At 50.2% G+C, this 20,600-nt stretch overlaps 7 non-coding genes across 7 annotated transcripts; all 7 read right to left on the bottom strand.

Annotated features, from left to right (window-relative positions):
• Window positions 1–738: 738 nt before the first annotated feature.
• Window positions 739–810, bottom strand: trnam-cau (transfer RNA methionine (anticodon CAU)). Its single transcript has one exon. It is a non-coding gene; the product is annotated as a tRNA-Met (tRNA).
• Window positions 811–3,996: 3,186 nt separating this feature from the next.
• Window positions 3,997–4,068, bottom strand: trnam-cau (transfer RNA methionine (anticodon CAU)). The gene has a single exon. It is a non-coding gene; the product is annotated as a tRNA-Met (tRNA).
• Window positions 4,069–7,253: 3,185 nt separating this feature from the next.
• Window positions 7,254–7,325, bottom strand: trnam-cau (transfer RNA methionine (anticodon CAU)). Its single transcript has one exon. It is a non-coding gene; the product is annotated as a tRNA-Met (tRNA).
• Window positions 7,326–10,511: 3,186 nt separating this feature from the next.
• On the bottom strand, window positions 10,512–10,583 carry trnam-cau (transfer RNA methionine (anticodon CAU)). The gene has a single exon. It is a non-coding gene; the product is annotated as a tRNA-Met (tRNA).
• A 3,186-nt stretch (window positions 10,584–13,769) lies between these two features.
• trnam-cau (transfer RNA methionine (anticodon CAU)) lies at window positions 13,770–13,841 on the bottom strand. The gene has a single exon. It is a non-coding gene; the product is annotated as a tRNA-Met (tRNA).
• A 3,186-nt stretch (window positions 13,842–17,027) lies between these two features.
• On the bottom strand, window positions 17,028–17,099 carry trnam-cau (transfer RNA methionine (anticodon CAU)). The gene has a single exon. It is a non-coding gene; the product is annotated as a tRNA-Met (tRNA).
• A 3,186-nt stretch (window positions 17,100–20,285) lies between these two features.
• trnam-cau (transfer RNA methionine (anticodon CAU)) lies at window positions 20,286–20,357 on the bottom strand. Its single transcript has one exon. It is a non-coding gene; the product is annotated as a tRNA-Met (tRNA).
• Between the last annotated feature and the right edge of the window lie 243 nt (window positions 20,358–20,600).

The following is a 20,600-nucleotide window of genomic DNA, read 5'->3' as shown; positions in this document are numbered from 1 at the left end:
CAGGTAAATTCACATTGTTGTGCAGCCTTCTTGGTGTTCAGAAATCGTCTTCACGCAGCAATCTTACGGAAAGTCTATTGCAAAGTGGGCATCGCTTTCTTTGTTGCTACCGCGCAGCAGTTAACATCTGAGCCCCAAGTGTCCCAGATGAAGAGATCCGAGTGAAACCTTCACTCACTGAGAGTCCTCCCCACGGCCCTGAGCTGAGGGACTGCAGGCAGTCCAACACGGAAGGGACGGTTAAAAATGAACCAGTTTTGCTCCCTCAGCCTCTCTGTCCCAGAGACAGGCAGTGGGACGCCATAAACACGTAGCACCATTCTCGCGTAGACACAAGCCGTTCAACCCATCGAATCCACGCCGATTGCCTGTCTCTCTCTCTCTCTCTCTCTCTGAGGTTATTCACAATCGGTGGGATCCGTCCTAATCGTGGGGGAACTGTGTCTGAGTCGTGATGAGGTTTTTGACATGCTTGTCATTCACGTCTGAACCAGGGTAGCGAATTACTGCAGGGAATGGACGAAACCGCAAGACATTTGTTTCAACTTGACTAACTGATTGGCATCGCAGAGAACTGGTTTTGCGATCCAGTTCAGAATAAAAACCGCCGAACAACAGAATGCCACTGAGACCTCTAAAACCACGCACCTTGCATGGAGTGGATTTGCCATTCGGGTATGCAGCTGGCAGAAGAGAGCACCGATCCAAAGGAAATCAGCTCGAGGTGACATTGAATAATAGCAGAGGATGGTTTCGATCCATCGACCTCTGGGTTATGGGCCCAGCACGCTCCCGCTGCGCCACTCTGCTGCCACGCTCCGGGCCCTGTCCACAGAGCGATTCAGCTTTTCATCTGGCACGCGGCTCGCACGTTCGAGACTGATGTCAAAGACCTCCGCTGCTGTCGTGTGATATGCTGTTTCGCAGACGTACGGAGGCTGTGTAAATAGAAACGTTTTTACTAAATTCCCACATTCTGTCGGTCGAACTGTGATTTCACACTGAATCACAACATGTGTCGCAGCGCAGACGGAGGCCATGCGGCCCACCTTCGCTCTGCTGGTTCTATACTTCAGTCAACGTGTGTCTATTCGTTTCATTCTCTCGCATTCTCAGCGTAAATCTGCACATCTGAACGTGACCACCGAATTCCCTTTTGTGTTCATTGAATCTTCCTCTTTGTCAATGTCCGACAGGGACTTACTGACACTAACCACTCCCTGTACGAAAACGTTCTTCCTCCTGTCATTTTTACTTGTTTTCCTGGTGACCTTAAAATTCGGCCGAATCGTTGTGGACCTTTCAGGTGTGGGAACATTTTCACAACATTATTTCCTGTTTCTAGGTCCCTCATGACTTGGAAAACTTCGGTTCTCCGAGGAGAGCTGTCCCAATTTTCCAATCTACCTTCATTGCTGACATTCCCCGAACACCGCACAGCTCACGTCAACCTGTTCGACACGACATCCAACCATTTCACTTCCCTGTTTTCTGCCTTGTCCGTACTCCAGACAGCCCAACCTCGTTTCACCAAGGTGCTTTTTGAGAAAATTAATCAGGCAGTTTTGCACAAGTCAAGTTTTAGAAAAACCTCGGGCTCGTCCGGGATTTGAACCCGGGACCTCTCGCAACTCATCACAGTGAAGCACCCAAAGCGAGAATCATACGCCTAGACCAACGAGCCAGAGAGCCGGCCCACGACCGATGCCCCACACCGCTTGAGTGACCTGAGACGTGCTCACTATGAAATACATTTGAGATTGCTCTAAGAATTGCTAGCGGCAAAGGGTTTCCCGAACAGCTGCTTCTCATTCAGTCTCCCTGCTGCTGTTTGTCACGTCCCCAGGAACCGGGCTCTCTCCACTGGCAGACAATTCAAACATTTTGTTTTGAAATTTTTCTATGACACCCGAGCGGCCAGTGACAAGCATTACCCTCCTCACCATGGGATACAGAGAACAGGAGAAGACCACGCAGATCTCCACGAGTGTATCAACTCGACTGTGCACATTGGGCCAGTATATCACTGTGAAATATTTATGTCCAAGCCTTTTTTCGGAAGCAGATGAGAAGGCGAGGTGCAGAACAGAGCGCAGTTATAAGGGAAAGCTGCTAAAGACGACATTGAGTGAATAGGAGAGAGTGGGTTATGGTCCCAACACGCACCCGTTGTGCCAGGGGTTACACTTCGGGTCCACTCTTCCTTCACTCGCAACACCCCACACCCACCTCCCATAGTGCCAAGTCGCTTTCGCCTGAAACTGCCGAATGTGCAACACCTGCCCATTTACCGGCTCCCTCCTGAATATCCAAGGGCTCAAACATACCTGCCAGGTAAAGCAGCACTTTTGCCACAACCTAGTCCACTGCATTCGCTGCTCACAGTGTCGTTTCCCCAATGTAGCATGAAGCATAAACTGGGTGACTGCTTCGCAGAACATCCCGGTTCTGCCCGCAGGAAAAAGGCCCTGACCTGGCGGTTGTCTGCCACTTTAACACATCACCCTGTTCCCTGACCAACATCTCTGTCTCAGGCTTGCAGCAGTGTTCTAGCTCCAGATGAAAGAACAACAACTCATTTTCCACTTGGAGACCTTACAGCCCTCCGGTCTTCAATATCGAGTTCCATAACTTTAGGGCCTGAACTCCCCCATGTCCTTGACCCCTACCACACCAACGACTCCTTGTTATCACCTCGTCGGCTATGACAGACTACGTATTGTTAGCCACTAACAGTCTCCATGAGCAGCTATTCGCCCTCTCACGCGGATCGTTATTCACTCCTACGTCCTTCCTATTGTTCTCTCTCTCTGAGCTGGCGGCAAACACAGCAATGTACATTGGAGACTCTGAGCCAGCTGAAAGTTGCTCAGTGTGAAGTACATTCCACATTGCTCCAAGAATTGCAAGCAGCAAAGCGTTTCCAGAACTTCTGCTTGTCATTCTGTCCCCGGGGCGCTGATGTTTGTCTCATCCCCAGGAACTGGACTATCTCCACTGCTCGATAATTAAACCAATTTATTTCTACTTGCACGTTGTTCTGGGGTGGGGTGGGGCGTGGTGTAGGGTGGGGGCGGGTAGAGTCTCTCTCTCTCTCTCTCTCTCTCACTCTCTGAAACCGTTGGGGTGAGAGGTGTCAGTTGCATTAATGCGGGGAACATGAACAACTTTGATTGTGAACTTTCTCCAAAGGTCTGTTATCTGAGAGATGGAAAGATGCTGTGCTGGAAGGACAGAAAGAAATGGACACCGAGGACTCTTCGCCCAGGTAAATTCACATTGTTGTGCAGCCTTCTTGGTGTTCAGAAATCGTCTTCACGCAGCAATCTTACGGAAAGTCTATAGCAAAGTGGGCATCGCTTTCTTTGTTGCTACCGCGCAGCAGTTAACATCTGAGCCCCAAGTGTCCCAGATGAAGAGAATCCGAGTGAAACCTTCACTCACTGAGAGTCCTCCCCACGGCCCTGAGCTGAGGGACTGCAGGCAGTCCAACACGGAAGGGACGGTTAAAAATGAACCAGTTTTGCTCCCTCAGCCTCTCTGTCCCAGAGACAGGCAGTGGGATGGCATAAACACGTAGCACCATTCTCGAGTAGACACAAGCCGTTCAACCCATCGAATCCACGCCGTTTGCCTGTCTCTCTCTCTCTCTGAGGTTATTCACAATCGGTGGGATCCGTCCTAATCGTGGGGGAACTGTGTCTGAGTCGTGATGAGGTTTTTGACATGCTTGTCATTCACGTCTGAACCAGGGTAGCGAATTACTGCAGGGAATGGACGAAACCGCAAGACATTTGTTTCAACTTGACTAACTGATTGGCATCGCAGAGAACTGGTTTTGCGATCCAGTTCAGAATAAAAACCGCCGAACAACAGAATGCCACTGAGACCTCTAAAACCACGCACCTTGCATGGAGTGGATTTGCCATTCGGGTATGCAGCTGGCAGAAGAGAGCACCGATCCAAAGGAAATCAGCTCGAGGTGACATTGAATAATAGCAGAGGATGGTTTCGATCCATCGACCTCTGGGTTATGGGCCCAGCACGCTCCCGCTGCGCCACTCTGCTGCCACGCTCCGGGCCCTGTCCGCAGAGCGATTCAGCTTTTCATCTGGCACGCGGCTCGCACGTTCGAGACTGATGTCAAAGACCTCCGCTGCTGTCGTGTGATATGCTGTTTCGCAGACGTACGGAGGCTGTGTAAATAGAAACGTTTTTACTAAATTCCCACATTCTGTCGGTCGAACTGTGATTTCACACTGAATCACAACATGTGTCGCAGCGCAGACGGAGGCCATGCGGCCCACCTTCGCTCTGCTGGTTCTATACTTCAGTCAACGTGTGTCTATTCGTTTCATTCTCTCGCATTCTCAGCGTAAATCTGCACATCTGAACGTGACCACCGAATTCCCTTTTGTGTTCATTGAATCTTCCTCTTTGTCAATGTCCGACAGGGACTTACTGACACTAACCACTCCCTGTACGAAAACGTTCTTCCTCCTGTCATTTTTACTTGTTTTCCTGGTGACCTTAAAATTCGGCCGAATCGTTGTGGACCTTTCAGGTGTGGGAACATTTTCACAACATTATTTCCTGTTTCTAGGTCCCTCATGACTTGGAAAACTTCGGTTCTCCGAGGAGAGCTGTCCCAATTTTCCAATCTACCTTCATTGCTGACATTCCCCGAACACCGCACAGCTCACGTCAACCTGTTCGACACGACATCCAACCATTTCACTTCCCTGTTTTCTGCCTTGTCCGTACTCCAGACAGCCCAACCTCGTTTCACCAAGGTGCTTTTTGAGAAAATTAATCAGGCAGTTTTGCACAAGTCAAGTTTTAGAAAAACCTCGGGCTCGTCCGGGATTTGAACCCGGGACCTCTCGCAACTCATCACAGTGAAGCACCCAAAGCGAGAATCATACGCCTAGACCAACGAGCCAGAGAGCCGGCCCACGACCGATGCCCCACACCGCTTGAGTGACCTGAGACGTGCTCACTATGAAATACATTTGAGATTGCTCTAAGAATTGCTAGCGGCAAAGGGTTTCCCGAACAGCTGCTTCTCATTCAGTCTCCCTGCTGCTGTTTGTCACGTCCCCAGGAACCGGGCTCTCTCCACTGGCAGACAATTCAAACATTTTGTTTTGAAATTTTCTATGACACCCGAGCGGCCAGTGACAAGCATTACCCTCCTCACCATGGGATACAGAGAACAGGAGAAGACCACGCAGATCTCCACGAGTGTATCAACTCGACTGTGCACATTGGGCCAGTATATCACTGTGAAATATTTATGTCCAAGCCTTTTTTCGGAAGCAGATGAGAAGGCGAGGTGCAGAACAGAGCGCAGTTATAAGGGAAAGCTGCTAAAGACGACATTGAGTGAATAGGAGAGAGTGGGTTATGGTCCCAACACGCACCCGTTGTGCCAGGGGTTACACTTCGGGTCCACTCTTCCTTCACTCGCAACACCCCACACCCACCTCCCATAGTGCCAAGTCGCTTTCGCCTGAAACTGCCGAATGTGCAACACCTGCCCATTTACCGGCTCCCTCCTGAATATCCAAGGGCTCAAACATACCTGCCAGGTAAAGCAGCACTTTTGCCACAACCTAGTCCACTGCATTCGCTGCTCACAGTGTCGTTTCCCCAATGTAGCATGAAGCATAAACTGGGTGACTGCTTCGCAGAACATCCCGGTTCTGCCCGCAGGAAAAAGGCCCTGACCTGGCGGTTGTCTGCCACTTTAACACATCACCCTGTTCCCTGACCAACATCTCTGTCTCAGGCTTGCAGCAGTGTTCTAGCTCCAGATGAAAGAACAACAACTCATTTTCCACTTGGAGACCTTACAGCCCTCCGGTCTTCAATATCGAGTTCCATAACTTTAGGGCCTGAACTCCCCCATGTCCTTGACCCCTACCACACCAACGACTCCTTGTTATCACCTCGTCGGCTATGACAGACTACGTATTGTTAGCCACTAACAGTCTCCATGAGCAGCTATTCGCCCTCTCACGCGGATCGTTATTCACTCCTACGTCCTTCCTATTGTTCTCTCTCTCTGAGCTGGCGGCAAACACAGCAATGTACATTGGAGACTCTGAGCCAGCTGAAAGTTGCTCAGTGTGAAGTACATTCCACATTGCTCCAAGAATTGCAAGCAGCAAAGCGTTTCCAGAACTTCTGCTTGTCATTCTGTCCCCGGGGCGCTGATGTTTGTCTCATCCCCAGGAACTGGACTATCTCCACTGCTCGATAATTAAACCAATTTATTTCTACTTGCACGTTGTTCTGGGGTGGGGGTGGGGCGTGGTGTAGGGGGGGGGCGGGTAGAGTCTCTCTCTCTCTCTCTCTCTCTCACTCTCTGAAACCGTTGGGGTGAGAGGTGTCAGTTGCATTAATGCGGGGAACATGAACAACTTTGATTGTGAACTTTCTCCAAAGGTCTGTTATCTGAGAGATGGAAAGATGCTGTGCTGGAAGGACAGAAGAAATGGACACCGAGGACTCTTCGCCCAGGTAAATTCACATTGTTGTGCAGCCTTCTTGGTGTTCAGAAATCGTCTTCACGCAGCAATCTTACGGAAAGTCTATAGCAAAGTGGGCATCGCTTTCTTTGTTGCTACCGCGCAGCAGTTAACATCTGAGCCCCAAGTGTCCCAGATGAAGAGAATCCGAGTGAAACCTTCACTCACTGAGAGTCCTCCCCACGGCCCTGAGCTGAGGGACTGCAGGCAGTCCAACACGGAAGGGACGGTTAAAAATGAACCAGTTTTGCTCCCTCAGCCTCTCTGTCCCAGAGACAGGCAGTGGGATGGCATAAACACGTAGCACCATTCTCGAGTAGACACAAGCCGTTCAACCCATCGAATCCACGCCGTTTGCCTGTCTCTCTCTCTCTCTGAGGTTATTCACAATCGGTGGGATCCGTCCTAATCGTGGGGGAACTGTGTCTGAGTCGTGATGAGGTTTTTGACATGCTTGTCATTCACGTCTGAACCAGGGTAGCGAATTACTGCAGGGAATGGACGAAACCGCAAGACATTTGTTTCAACTTGACTAACTGATTGGCATCGCAGAGAACTGGTTTTGCGATCCAGTTCAGAATAAAAACCGCCGAACAACAGAATGCCACTGAGACCTCTAAAACCACGCACCTTGCATGGAGTGGATTTGCCATTCGGGTATGCAGCTGGCAGAAGAGAGCACCGATCCAAAGGAAATCAGCTCGAGGTGACATTGAATAATAGCAGAGGATGGTTTCGATCCATCGACCTCTGGGTTATGGGCCCAGCACGCTCCCGCTGCGCCACTCTGCTGCCACGCTCCGGGCCCTGTCCACAGAGCGATTCAGCTTTTCATCTGGCACGCGGCTCGCACGTTCGAGACTGATGTCAAAGACCTCCGCTGCTGTCGTGTGATATGCTGTTTCGCAGACGTACGGAGGCTGTGTAAATAGAAACGTTTTTACTAAATTCCCACATTCTGTCGGTCGAACTGTGATTTCACACTGAATCACAACATGTGTCGCAGCGCAGACGGAGGCCATGCGGCCCACCTTCGCTCTGCTGGTTCTATACTTCAGTCAACGTGTGTCTATTCGTTTCATTCTCTCGCATTCTCAGCGTAAATCTGCACATCTGAACGTGACCACCGAATTCCCTTTTGTGTTCATTGAATCTTCCTCTTTGTCAATGTCCGACAGGGACTTACTGACACTAACCACTCCCTGTACGAAAACGTTCTTCCTCCTGTCATTTTTACTTGTTTTCCTGGTGACCTTAAAATTCGGCCGAATCGTTGTGGACCTTTCAGGTGTGGGAACATTTTCACAACATTATTTCCTGTTTCTAGGTCCCTCATGACTTGGAAAACTTCGGTTCTCCGAGGAGAGCTGTCCCAATTTTCCAATCTACCTTCATTGCTGACATTCCCCGAACACCGCACAGCTCACGTCAACCTGTTCGACACGACATCCAACCATTTCACTTCCCTGTTTTCTGCCTTGTCCGTACTCCAGACAGCCCAACCTCGTTTCACCAAGGTGCTTTTTGAGAAAATTAATCAGGCAGTTTTGCACAAGTCAAGTTTTAGAAAAACCTCGGGCTCGTCCGGGATTTGAACCCGGGACCTCTCGCAACTCATCACAGTGAAGCACCCAAAGCGAGAATCATACGCCTAGACCAACGAGCCAGAGAGCCGGCCCACGACCGATGCCCCACACCGCTTGAGTGACCTGAGACGTGCTCACTATGAAATACATTTGAGATTGCTCTAAGAATTGCTAGCGGCAAAGGGTTTCCCGAACAGCTGCTTCTCATTCAGTCTCCCTGCTGCTGTTTGTCACGTCCCCAGGAACCGGGCTCTCTCCACTGGCAGACAATTCAAACATTTTGTTTTGAAATTTTTCTATGACACCCGAGCGGCCAGTGACAAGCATTACCCTCCTCACCATGGGATACAGAGAACAGGAGAAGACCACGCAGATCTCCACGAGTGTATCAACTCGACTGTGCACATTGGGCCAGTATATCACTGTGAAATATTTATGTCCAAGCCTTTTTTCGGAAGCAGATGAGAAGGCGAGGTGCAGAACAGAGCGCAGTTATAAGGGAAAGCTGCTAAAGACGACATTGAGTGAATAGGAGAGAGTGGGTTATGGTCCCAACACGCACCCGTTGTGCCAGGGGTTACACTTCGGGTCCACTCTTCCTTCACTCGCAACACCCCACACCCACCTCCCATAGTGCCAAGTCGCTTTCGCCTGAAACTGCCGAATGTGCAACACCTGCCCATTTACCGGCTCCCTCCTGAATATCCAAGGGCTCAAACATACCTGCCAGGTAAAGCAGCACTTTTGCCACAACCTAGTCCACTGCATTCGCTGCTCACAGTGTCGTTTCCCCAATGTAGCATGAAGCATAAACTGGGTGACTGCTTCGCAGAACATCCCGGTTCTGCCCGCAGGAAAAAGGCCCTGACCTGGCGGTTGTCTGCCACTTTAACACATCACCCTGTTCCCTGACCAACATCTCTGTCTCAGGCTTGCAGCAGTGTTCTAGCTCCAGATGAAAGAACAACAACTCATTTTCCACTTGGAGACCTTACAGCCCTCCGGTCTTCAATATCGAGTTCCATAACTTTAGGGCCTGAACTCCCCCATGTCCTTGACCCCTACCACACCAACGACTCCTTGTTATCACCTCGTCGGCTATGACAGACTACGTATTGTTAGCCACTAACAGTCTCCATGAGCAGCTATTCGCCCTCTCACGCGGATCGTTATTCACTCCTACGTCCTTCCTATTGTTCTCTCTCTCTGAGCTGGCGGCAAACACAGCAATGTACATTGGAGACTCTGAGCCAGCTGAAAGTTGCTCAGTGTGAAGTACATTCCACATTGCTCCAAGAATTGCAAGCAGCAAAGCGTTTCCAGAACTTCTGCTTGTCATTCTGTCCCCGGGGCGCTGATGTTTGTCTCATCCCCAGGAACTGGACTATCTCCACTGCTCGATAATTAAACCAATTTATTTCTACTTGCACGTTGTTCTGGGGTGGGGTGGGGCGTGGTGTAGGGTGGGGGCGGGTAGAGTCTCTCTCTCTCTCTCTCTCTCTCACTCTCTGAAACCGTTGGGGTGAGAGGTGTCAGTTGCATTAATGCGGGGAACATGAACAACTTTGATTGTGAACTTTCTCCAAAGGTCTGTTATCTGAGAGATGGAAAGATGCTGTGCTGGAAGGACAGAAAGAAATGGACACCGAGGACTCTTCGCCCAGGTAAATTCACATTGTTGTGCAGCCTTCTTGGTGTTCAGAAATCGTCTTCACGCAGCAATCTTACGGAAAGTCTATAGCAAAGTGGGCATCGCTTTCTTTGTTGCTACCGCGCAGCAGTTAACATCTGAGCCCCAAGTGTCCCAGATGAAGAGAATCCGAGTGAAACCTTCACTCACTGAGAGTCCTCCCCACGGCCCTGAGCTGAGGGACTGCAGGCAGTCCAACACGGAAGGGACGGTTAAAAATGAACCAGTTTTGCTCCCTCAGCCTCTCTGTCCCAGAGACAGGCAGTGGGATGGCATAAACACGTAGCACCATTCTCGAGTAGACACAAGCCGTTCAACCCATCGAATCCACGCCGTTTGCCTGTCTCTCTCTCTCTCTGAGGTTATTCACAATCGGTGGGATCCGTCCTAATCGTGGGGGAACTGTGTCTGAGTCGTGATGAGGTTTTTGACATGCTTGTCATTCACGTCTGAACCAGGGTAGCGAATTACTGCAGGGAATGGACGAAACCGCAAGACATTTGTTTCAACTTGACTAACTGATTGGCATCGCAGAGAACTGGTTTTGCGATCCAGTTCAGAATAAAAACCGCCGAACAACAGAATGCCACTGAGACCTCTAAAACCACGCACCTTGCATGGAGTGGATTTGCCATTCGGGTATGCAGCTGGCAGAAGAGAGCACCGATCCAAAGGAAATCAGCTCGAGGTGACATTGAATAATAGCAGAGGATGGTTTCGATCCATCGACCTCTGGGTTATGGGCCCAGCACGCTCCCGCTGCGCCACTCTGCTGCCACGCTCCGGGCCCTGTCCGCAGAGCGATTCAGCTTTTCATCTGGCACGCGGCTCGCACGTTCGAGACTGATGTCAAAGACCTCCGCTGCTGTCGTGTGATATGCTGTTTCGCAGACGTACGGAGGCTGTGTAAATAGAAACGTTTTTACTAAATTCCCACATTCTGTCGGTCGAACTGTGATTTCACACTGAATCACAACATGTGTCGCAGCGCAGACGGAGGCCATGCGGCCCACCTTCGCTCTGCTGGTTCTATACTTCAGTCAACGTGTGTCTATTCGTTTCATTCTCTCGCATTCTCAGCGTAAATCTGCACATCTGAACGTGACCACCGAATTCCCTTTTGTGTTCATTGAATCTTCCTCTTTGTCAATGTCCGACAGGGACTTACTGACACTAACCACTCCCTGTACGAAAACGTTCTTCCTCCTGTCATTTTTACTTGTTTTCCTGGTGACCTTAAAATTCGGCCGAATCGTTGTGGACCTTTCAGGTGTGGGAACATTTTCACAACATTATTTCCTGTTTCTAGGTCCCTCATGACTTGGAAAACTTCGGTTCTCCGAGGAGAGCTGTCCCAATTTTCCAATCTACCTTCATTGCTGACATTCCCCGAACACCGCACAGCTCACGTCAACCTGTTCGACACGACATCCAACCATTTCACTTCCCTGTTTTCTGCCTTGTCCGTACTCCAGACAGCCCAACCTCGTTTCACCAAGGTGCTTTTTGAGAAAATTAATCAGGCAGTTTTGCACAAGTCAAGTTTTAGAAAAACCTCGGGCTCGTCCGGGATTTGAACCCGGGACCTCTCGCAACTCATCACAGTGAAGCACCCAAAGCGAGAATCATACGCCTAGACCAACGAGCCAGAGAGCCGGCCCACGACCGATGCCCCACACCGCTTGAGTGACCTGAGACGTGCTCACTATGAAATACATTTGAGATTGCTCTAAGAATTGCTAGCGGCAAAGGGTTTCCCGAACAGCTGCTTCTCATTCAGTCTCCCTGCTGCTGTTTGTCACGTCCCCAGGAACCGGGCTCTCTCCACTGGCAGACAATTCAAACATTTTGTTTTGAAATTTTTCTATGACACCCGAGCGGCCAGTGACAAGCATTACCCTCCTCACCATGGGATACAGAGAACAGGAGAAGACCACGCAGATCTCCACGAGTGTATCAACTCGACTGTGCACATTGGGCCAGTATATCACTGTGAAATATTTATGTCCAAGCCTTTTTTCGGAAGCAGATGAGAAGGCGAGGTGCAGAACAGAGCGCAGTTATAAGGGAAAGCTGCTAAAGACGACATTGAGTGAATAGGAGAGAGTGGGTTATGGTCCCAACACGCACCCGTTGTGCCAGGGGTTACACTTCGGGTCCACTCTTCCTTCACTCGCAACACCCCACACCCACCTCCCATAGTGCCAAGTCGCTTTCGCCTGAAACTGCCGAATGTGCAACACCTGCCCATTTACCGGCTCCCTCCTGAATATCCAAGGGCTCAAACATACCTGCCAGGTAAAGCAGCACTTTTGCCACAACCTAGTCCACTGCATTCGCTGCTCACAGTGTCGTTTCCCCAATGTAGCATGAAGCATAAACTGGGTGACTGCTTCGCAGAACATCCCGGTTCTGCCCGCAGGAAAAAGGCCCTGACCTGGCGGTTGTCTGCCACTTTAACACATCACCCTGTTCCCTGACCAACATCTCTGTCTCAGGCTTGCAGCAGTGTTCTAGCTCCAGATGAAAGAACAACAACTCATTTTCCACTTGGAGACCTTACAGCCCTCCGGTCTTCAATATCGAGTTCCATAACTTTAGGGCCTGAACTCCCCCATGTCCTTGACCCCTACCACACCAACGACTCCTTGTTATCACCTCGTCGGCTACGACAGACTACGTATTGTTAGCCACTAACAGTCTCCATGAGCAGCTATTCGCCCTCTCACGCGGATCGTTATTCACTCCTACGTCCTTCCTATTGTTCTCTCTCTCTGAGCTGGCGGCAAACACAGCAATGTACATTGGAGACTCTGAGCCAGCTGAAAGTTGCTCAGTGTGAAGTACATTCCACATTGCTCCAAGAATTGCAAGCAGCAAAGCGTTTCCAGAACTTCTGCTTGTCATTCTGTCCCCGGGGCGCTGATGTTTGTCTCATCCCCAGGAACTGGACTATCTCCACTGCTCGATAATTAAACCAATTTATTTCTACTTGCACGTTGTTCTGGGGTGGGGTGGGGCGTGGTGTAGGGTGGGGGCGGGTAGAGTCTCTCTCTCTCTCTCTCTCTCTCACTCTCTGAAACCGTTGGGGTGAGAGGTGTCAGTTGCATTAATGCGGGGAACATGAACAACTTTGATTGTGAACTTTCTCCAAAGGTCTGTTATCTGAGAGATGGAAAGATGCTGTGCTGGAAGGACAGAAAGAAATGGACACCGAGGACTCTTCGCCCAGGTAAATTCACATTGTTGTGCAGCCTTCTTGGTGTTCAGAAATCGTCTTCACGCAGCAATCTTACGGAAAGTCTATAGCAAAGTGGGCATCGCTTTCTTTGTTGCTACCGCGCAGCAGTTAACATCTGAGCCCCAAGTGTCCCAGATGAAGAGAATCCGAGTGAAACCTTCACTCACTGAGAGTCCTCCCCACGGCCCTGAGCTGAGGGACTGCAGGCAGTCCAACACGGAAGGGACGGTTAAAAATGAACCAGTTTTGCTCCCTCAGCCTCTCTGTCCCAGAGACAGGCAGTGGGATGGCATAAACACGTAGCACCATTCTCGAGTAGACACAAGCCGTTCAACCCATCGAATCCACGCCGTTTGCCTGTCTCTCTCTCTCTCTGAGGTTATTCACAATCGGTGGGATCCGTCCTAATCGTGGGGGAACTGTGTCTGAGTCGTGATGAGGTTTTTGACATGCTTGTCATTCACGTCTGAACCAGGGTAGCGAATTACTGCAGGGAATGGACGAAACCGCAAGACATTTGTTTCAACTTGACTAACTGATTGGCATCGCAGAGAACTGGTTTTGCGATCCAGTTCAGAATAAAAACCGCCGAACAACAGAATGCCACTGAGACCTCTAAAACCACGCACCTTGCATGGAGTGGATTTGCCATTCGGGTATGCAGCTGGCAGAAGAGAGCACCGATCCAAAGGAAATCAGCTCGAGGTGACATTGAATAATAGCAGAGGATGGTTTCGATCCATCGACCTCTGGGTTATGGGCCCAGCACGCTCCCGCTGCGCCACTCTGCTGCCACGCTCCGGGCCCTGTCCACAGAGCGATTCAGCTTTTCATCTGGCACGCGGCTCGCACGTTCGAGACTGATGTCAAAGACCTCCGCTGCTGTCGTGTGATATGCTGTTTCGCAGACGTACGGAGGCTGTGTAAATAGAAACGTTTTTACTAAATTCCCACATTCTGTCGGTCGAACTGTGATTTCACACTGAATCACAACATGTGTCGCAGCGCAGACGGAGGCCATGCGGCCCACCTTCGCTCTGCTGGTTCTATACTTCAGTCAACGTGTGTCTATTCGTTTCATTCTCTCGCATTCTCAGCGTAAATCTGCACATCTGAACGTGACCACCGAATTCCCTTTTGTGTTCATTGAATCTTCCTCTTTGTCAATGTCCGACAGGGACTTACTGACACTAACCACTCCCTGTACGAAAACGTTCTTCCTCCTGTCATTTTTACTTGTTTTCCTGGTGACCTTAAAATTCGGCCGAATCGTTGTGGACCTTTCAGGTGTGGGAACATTTTCACAACATTATTTCCTGTTTCTAGGTCCCTCATGACTTGGAAAACTTCGGTTCTCCGAGGAGAGCTGTCCCAATTTTCCAATCTACCTTCATTGCTGACATTCCCCGAACACCGCACAGCTCACGTCAACCTGTTCGACACGACATCCAACCATTTCACTTCCCTGTTTTCTGCCTTGTCCGTACTCCAGACAGCCCAACCTCGTTTCACCAAGGTGCTTTTTGAGAAAATTAATCAGGCAGTTTTGCACAAGTCAAGTTTTAGAAAAACCTCGGGCTCGTCCGGGATTTGAACCCGGGACCTCTCGCAACTCATCACACTGAAGCACCCAAAGCGAGAATCATACGCCTAGACCAACGAGCCAGAGAGCCGGCCCACGACCGATGCCCCACACCGCTTGAGTGACCTGAGACGTGCTCACTATGAAATACATTTGAGATTGCTCTAAGAATTGCTAGCGGCAAAGGGTTTCCCGAACAGCTGCTTCTCATTCAGTCTCCCTGCTGCTGTTTGTCACGTCCCCAGGAACCGGGCTCTCTCCACTGGCAGACAATTCAAACATTTTGTTTTGAAATTTTTCTATGACACCCGAGCGGCCAGTGACAAGCATTACCCTCCTCACCATGGGATACAGAGAACAGGAGAAGACCACGCAGATCTCCACGAGTGTATCAACTCGACTGTGCACATTGGGCCAGTATATCACTGTGAAATATTTATGTCCAAGCCTTTTTTCGGAAGCAGATGAGAAGGCGAGGTGCAGAACAGAGCGCAGTTATAAGGGAAAGCTGCTAAAGACGACATTGAGTGAATAGGAGAGAGTGGGTTATGGTCCCAACACGCACCCGTTGTGCCAGGGGTTACACTTCGGGTCCACTCTTCCTTCACTCGCAACACCCCACACCCACCTCCCATAGTGCCAAGTCGCTTTCGCCTGAAACTGCCGAATGTGCAACACCTGCCCATTTACCGGCTCCCTCCTGAATATCCAAGGGCTCAAACATACCTGCCAGGTAAAGCAGCACTTTTGCCACAACCTAGTCCACTGCATTCGCTGCTCACAGTGTCGTTTCCCCAATGTAGCATGAAGCATAAACTGGGTGACTGCTTCGCAGAACATCCCGGTTCTGCCCGCAGGAAAAAGGCCCTGACCTGGCGGTTGTCTGCCACTTTAACACATCACCCTGTTCCCTGACCAACATCTCTGTCTCAGGCTTGCAGCAGTGTTCTAGCTCCAGATGAAAGAACAACAACTCATTTTCCACTTGGAGACCTTACAGCCCTCCGGTCTTCAATATCGAGTTCCATAACTTTAGGGCCTGAACTCCCCCATGTCCTTGACCCCTACCACACCAACGACTCCTTGTTATCACCTCGTCGGCTATGACAGACTACGTATTGTTAGCCACTAACAGTCTCCATGAGCAGCTATTCGCCCTCTCACGCGGATCGTTATTCACTCCTACGTCCTTCCTATTGTTCTCTCTCTCTGAGCTGGCGGCAAACACAGCAATGTACATTGGAGACTCTGAGCCAGCTGAAAGTTGCTCAGTGTGAAGTACATTCCACATTGCTCCAAGAATTGCAAGCAGCAAAGCGTTTCCAGAACTTCTGCTTGTCATTCTGTCCCCGGGGCGCTGATGTTTGTCTCATCCCCAGGAACTGGACTATCTCCACTGCTCGATAATTAAACCAATTTATTTCTACTTGCACGTTGTTCTGGGGTGGGGTGGGGCGTGGTGTAGGGTGGGGGCGGGTAGAGTCTCTCTCTCTCTCTCTCTCTCTCACTCTCTGAAACCGTTGGGGTGAGAGGTGTCAGTTGCATTAATGCGGGGAACATGAACAACTTTGATTGTGAACTTTCTCCAAAGGTCTGTTATCTGAGAGATGGAAAGATGCTGTGCTGGAAGGACAGAAAGAAATGGACACCGAGGACTCTTCGCCCAGGTAAATTCACATTGTTGTGCAGCCTTCTTGGTGTTCAGAAATCGTCTTCACGCAGCAATCTTACGGAAAGTCTATAGCAAAGTGGGCATCGCTTTCTTTGTTGCTACCGCGCAGCAGTTAACATCTGAGCCCCAAGTGTCCCAGATGAAGAGAATCCGAGTGAAACCTTCACTCACTGAGAGTCCTCCCCACGGCCCTGAGCTGAGGGACTGCAGGCAGTCCAACACGGAAGGGACGGTTAAAAATGAACCAGTTTTGCTCCCTCAGCCTCTCTGTCCCAGAGACAGGCAGTGGGATGGCATAAACACGTAGCACCATTCTCGAGTAGACACAAGCCGTTCAACCCATCGAATCCACGCCGTTTGCCTGTCTCTCTCTCTCTCTGAGGTTATTCACAATCGGTGGGATCCGTCCTAATCGTGGGGGAACTGTGTCTGAGTCGTGATGAGGTTTTTGACATGCTTGTCATTCACGTCTGAACCAGGGTAGCGAATTACTGCAGGGAATGGACGAAACCGCAAGACATTTGTTTCAACTTGACTAACTGATTGGCATCGCAGAGAACTGGTTTTGCGATCCAGTTCAGAATAAAAACCGCCGAACAACAGAATGCCACTGAGACCTCTAAAACCACGCACCTTGCATGGAGTGGATTTGCCATTCGGGTATGCAGCTGGCAGAAGAGAGCACCGATCCAAAGGAAATCAGCTCGAGGTGACATTGAATAATAGCAGAGGATGGTTTCGATCCATCGACCTCTGGGTTATGGGCCCAGCACGCTCCCGCTGCGCCACTCTGCTGCCACGCTCCGGGCCCTGTCCACAGAGCGATTCAGCTTTTCATCTGGCACGCGGCTCGCACGTTCGAGACTGATGTCAAAGACCTCCGCTGCTGTCGTGTGATATGCTGTTTCGCAGACGTACGGAGGCTGTGTAAATAGAAACGTTTTTACTAAATTCCCACATTCTGTCGGTCGAACTGTGATTTCACACTGAATCACAACATGTGTCGCAGCGCAGACGGAGGCCATGCGGCCCACCTTCGCTCTGCTGGTTCTATACTTCAGTCAACGTGTGTCTATTCGTTTCATTCTCTCGCATTCTCAGCGTAAATCTGCACATCTGAACGTGACCACCGAATTCCCTTTTGTGTTCATTGAATCTTCCTCTTTGTCAATGTCCGACAGGGACTTACTGACACTAACCACTCCCTGTACGAAAACGTTCTTCCTCCTGTCATTTTTACTTGTTTTCCTGGTGACCTTAAAATTCGGCCGAATCGTTGTGGACCTTTCAGGTGTGGGAACATTTTCACAACATTATTTCCTGTTTCTAGGTCCCTCATGACTTGGAAAACTTCGGTTCTCCGAGGAGAGCTGTCCCAATTTTCCAATCTACCTTCATTGCTGACATTCCCCGAACACCGCACAGCTCACGTCAACCTGTTCGACACGACATCCAACCATTTCACTTCCCTGTTTTCTGCCTTGTCCGTACTCCAGACAGCCCAACCTCGTTTCACCAAGGTGCTTTTTGAGAAAATTAATCAGGCAGTTTTGCACAAGTCAAGTTTTAGAAAAACCTCGGGCTCGTCCGGGATTTGAACCCGGGACCTCTCGCAACTCATCACAGTGAAGCACCCAAAGCGAGAATCATACGCCTAGACCAACGAGCCAGAGAGCCGGCCCACGACCGATGCCCCACACCGCTTGAGTGACCTGAGACGTGCTCACTATGAAATACATTTGAGATTGCTCTAAGAATTGCTAGCGGCAAAGGGTTTCCCGAACAGCTGCTTCTCATTCAGTCTCCCTGCTGCTGTTTGTCACGTCCCCAGGAACCGGGCTCTCTCCACTGGCAGACAATTCAAACATTTTGTTTTGAAATTTTTCTATGACACCCGAGCGGCCAGTGACAAGCATTACCCTCCTCACCATGGGATACAGAGAACAGGAGAAGACCACGCAGATCTCCACGAGTGTATCAACTCGACTGTGCACATTGGGCCAGTATATCACTGTGAAATATTTATGTCCAAGCCTTTTTTCGGAAGCAGATGAGAAGGCGAGGTGCAGAACAGAGCGCAGTTATAAGGGAAAGCTGCTAAAGACGACATTGAGTGAATAGGAGAGAGTGGGTTATGGTCCCAACACGCACCCGTTGTGCCAGGGGTTACACTTCGGGTCCACTCTTCCTTCACTCGCAACACCCCACACCCACCTCCCATAGTGCCAAGTCGCTTTCGCCTGAAACTGCCGAATGTGCAACACCTGCCCATTTACCGGCTCCCTCCTGAATATCCAAGGGCTCAAACATACCTGCCAGGTAAAGCAGCACTTTTGCCACAACCTAGTCCACTGCATTCGCTGCTCACAGTGTCGTTTCCCCAATGTAGCATGAAGCATAAACTGGGTGACTGCTTCGCAGAACATCCCGGTTCTGCCCGCAGGAAAAAGGCCCTGACCTGGCGGTTGTCTGCCACTTTAACACATCACCCTGTTCCCTGACCAACATCTCTGTCTCAGGCTTGCAGCAGTGTTCTAGCTCCAGATGAAAGAACAACAACTCATTTTCCACTTGGAGACCTTACAGCCCTCCGGTCTTCAATATCGAGTTCCATAACTTTAGGGCCTGAACTCCCCCATGTCCTTGACCCCTACCACACCAACGACTCCTTGTTATCACCTCGTCGGCTATGACAGACTACGTATTGTTAGCCACTAACAGTCTCCATGAGCAGCTATTCGCCCTCTCACGCGGATCGTTATTCACTCCTACGTCCTTCCTATTGTTCTCTCTCTCTGAGCTGGCGGCAAACACAGCAATGTACATTGGAGACTCTGAGCCAGCTGAAAGTTGCTCAGTGTGAAGTACATTCCACATTGCTCCAAGAATTGCAAGCAGCAAAGCGTTTCCAGAACTTCTGCTTGTCATTCTGTCCCCGGGGCGCTGATGTTTGTCTCATCCCCAGGAACTGGACTATCTCCACTGCTCGATAATTAAACCAATTTATTTCTACTTGCACGTTGTTCTGGGGTGGGGTGGGGCGTGGTGTAGGGTGGGGGCGGGTAGAGTCTCTCTCTCTCTCTCTCTCTCTCACTCTCTGAAACCGTTGGGGTGAGAGGTGTCAGTTGCATTAATGCGGGGAACATGAACAACTTTGATTGTGAACTTTCTCCAAAGGTCTGTTATCTGAGAGATGGAAAGATGCTGTGCTGGAAGGACAGAAAGAAATGGACACCGAGGACTCTTCGCCCAGGTAAATTCACATTGTTGTGCAGCCTTCTTGGTGTTCAGAAATCGTCTTCACGCAGCAATCTTACGGAAAGTCTATAGCAAAGTGGGCATCGCTTTCTTTGTTGCTACCGCGCAGCAGTTAACATCTGAGCCCCAAGTGTCCCAGATGAAGAGAATCCGAGTGAAACCTTCACTCACTGAGAGTCCTCCCCACGGCCCTGAGCTGAGGGACTGCAGGCAGTCCAACACGGAAGGGACGGTTAAAAATGAACCAGTTTTGCTCCCTCAGCCTCTCTGTCCCAGAGACAGGCAGTGGGATGGCATAAACACGTAGCACCATTCTCGAGTAGACACAAGCCGTTCAACCCATCGAATCCACGCCGTTTGCCTGTCTCTCTCTCTCTCTGAGGTTATTCACAATCGGTGGGATCCGTCCTAATCGTGGGGGAACTGTGTCTGAGTCGTGATGAGGTTTTTGACATGCTTGTCATTCACGTCTGAACCAGGGTAGCGAATTACTGCAGGGAATGGACGAAACCGCAAGACATTTGTTTCAACTTGACTAACTGATTGGCATCGCAGAGAACTGGTTTTGCGATCCAGTTCAGAATAAAAACCGCCGAACAACAGAATGCCACTGAGACCTCTAAAACCACGCACCTTGCATGGAGTGGATTTGCCATTCGGGTATGCAGCTGGCAGAAGAGAGCACCGATCCAAAGGAAATCAGCTCGAGGTGACATTGAATAATAGCAGAGGATGGTTTCGATCCATCGACCTCTGGGTTATGGGCCCAGCACGCTCCCGCTGCGCCACTCTGCTGCCACGCTCCGGGCCCTGTCCACAGAGCGATTCAGCTTTTCATCTGGCACGCGGCTCGCACGTTCGAGACTGATGTCAAAGACCTCCGCTGCTGTCGTGTGATATGCTGTTTCGCAGACGTACGGAGGCTGTGTAAATAGAAACGTTTTTACTAAATTCCCACATTCTGTCGGTCGAACTGTGATTTCACACTGAATCACAACATGTGTCGCAGCGCAGACGGAGGCCATGCGGCCCACCTTC

The sequence above is a fragment of the Hemiscyllium ocellatum genome (assembly GCF_020745735.1).
Source record: "Hemiscyllium ocellatum isolate sHemOce1 chromosome 27 unlocalized genomic scaffold, sHemOce1.pat.X.cur. SUPER_27_unloc_7, whole genome shotgun sequence".
In the NCBI taxonomy this organism is placed as follows: domain Eukaryota; kingdom Metazoa; phylum Chordata; class Chondrichthyes; order Orectolobiformes; family Hemiscylliidae; genus Hemiscyllium; species Hemiscyllium ocellatum.
The sequence above is the reverse complement of the archived record's forward strand: the minus strand, read 5'-3'. Positions and strand labels throughout refer to the sequence as shown.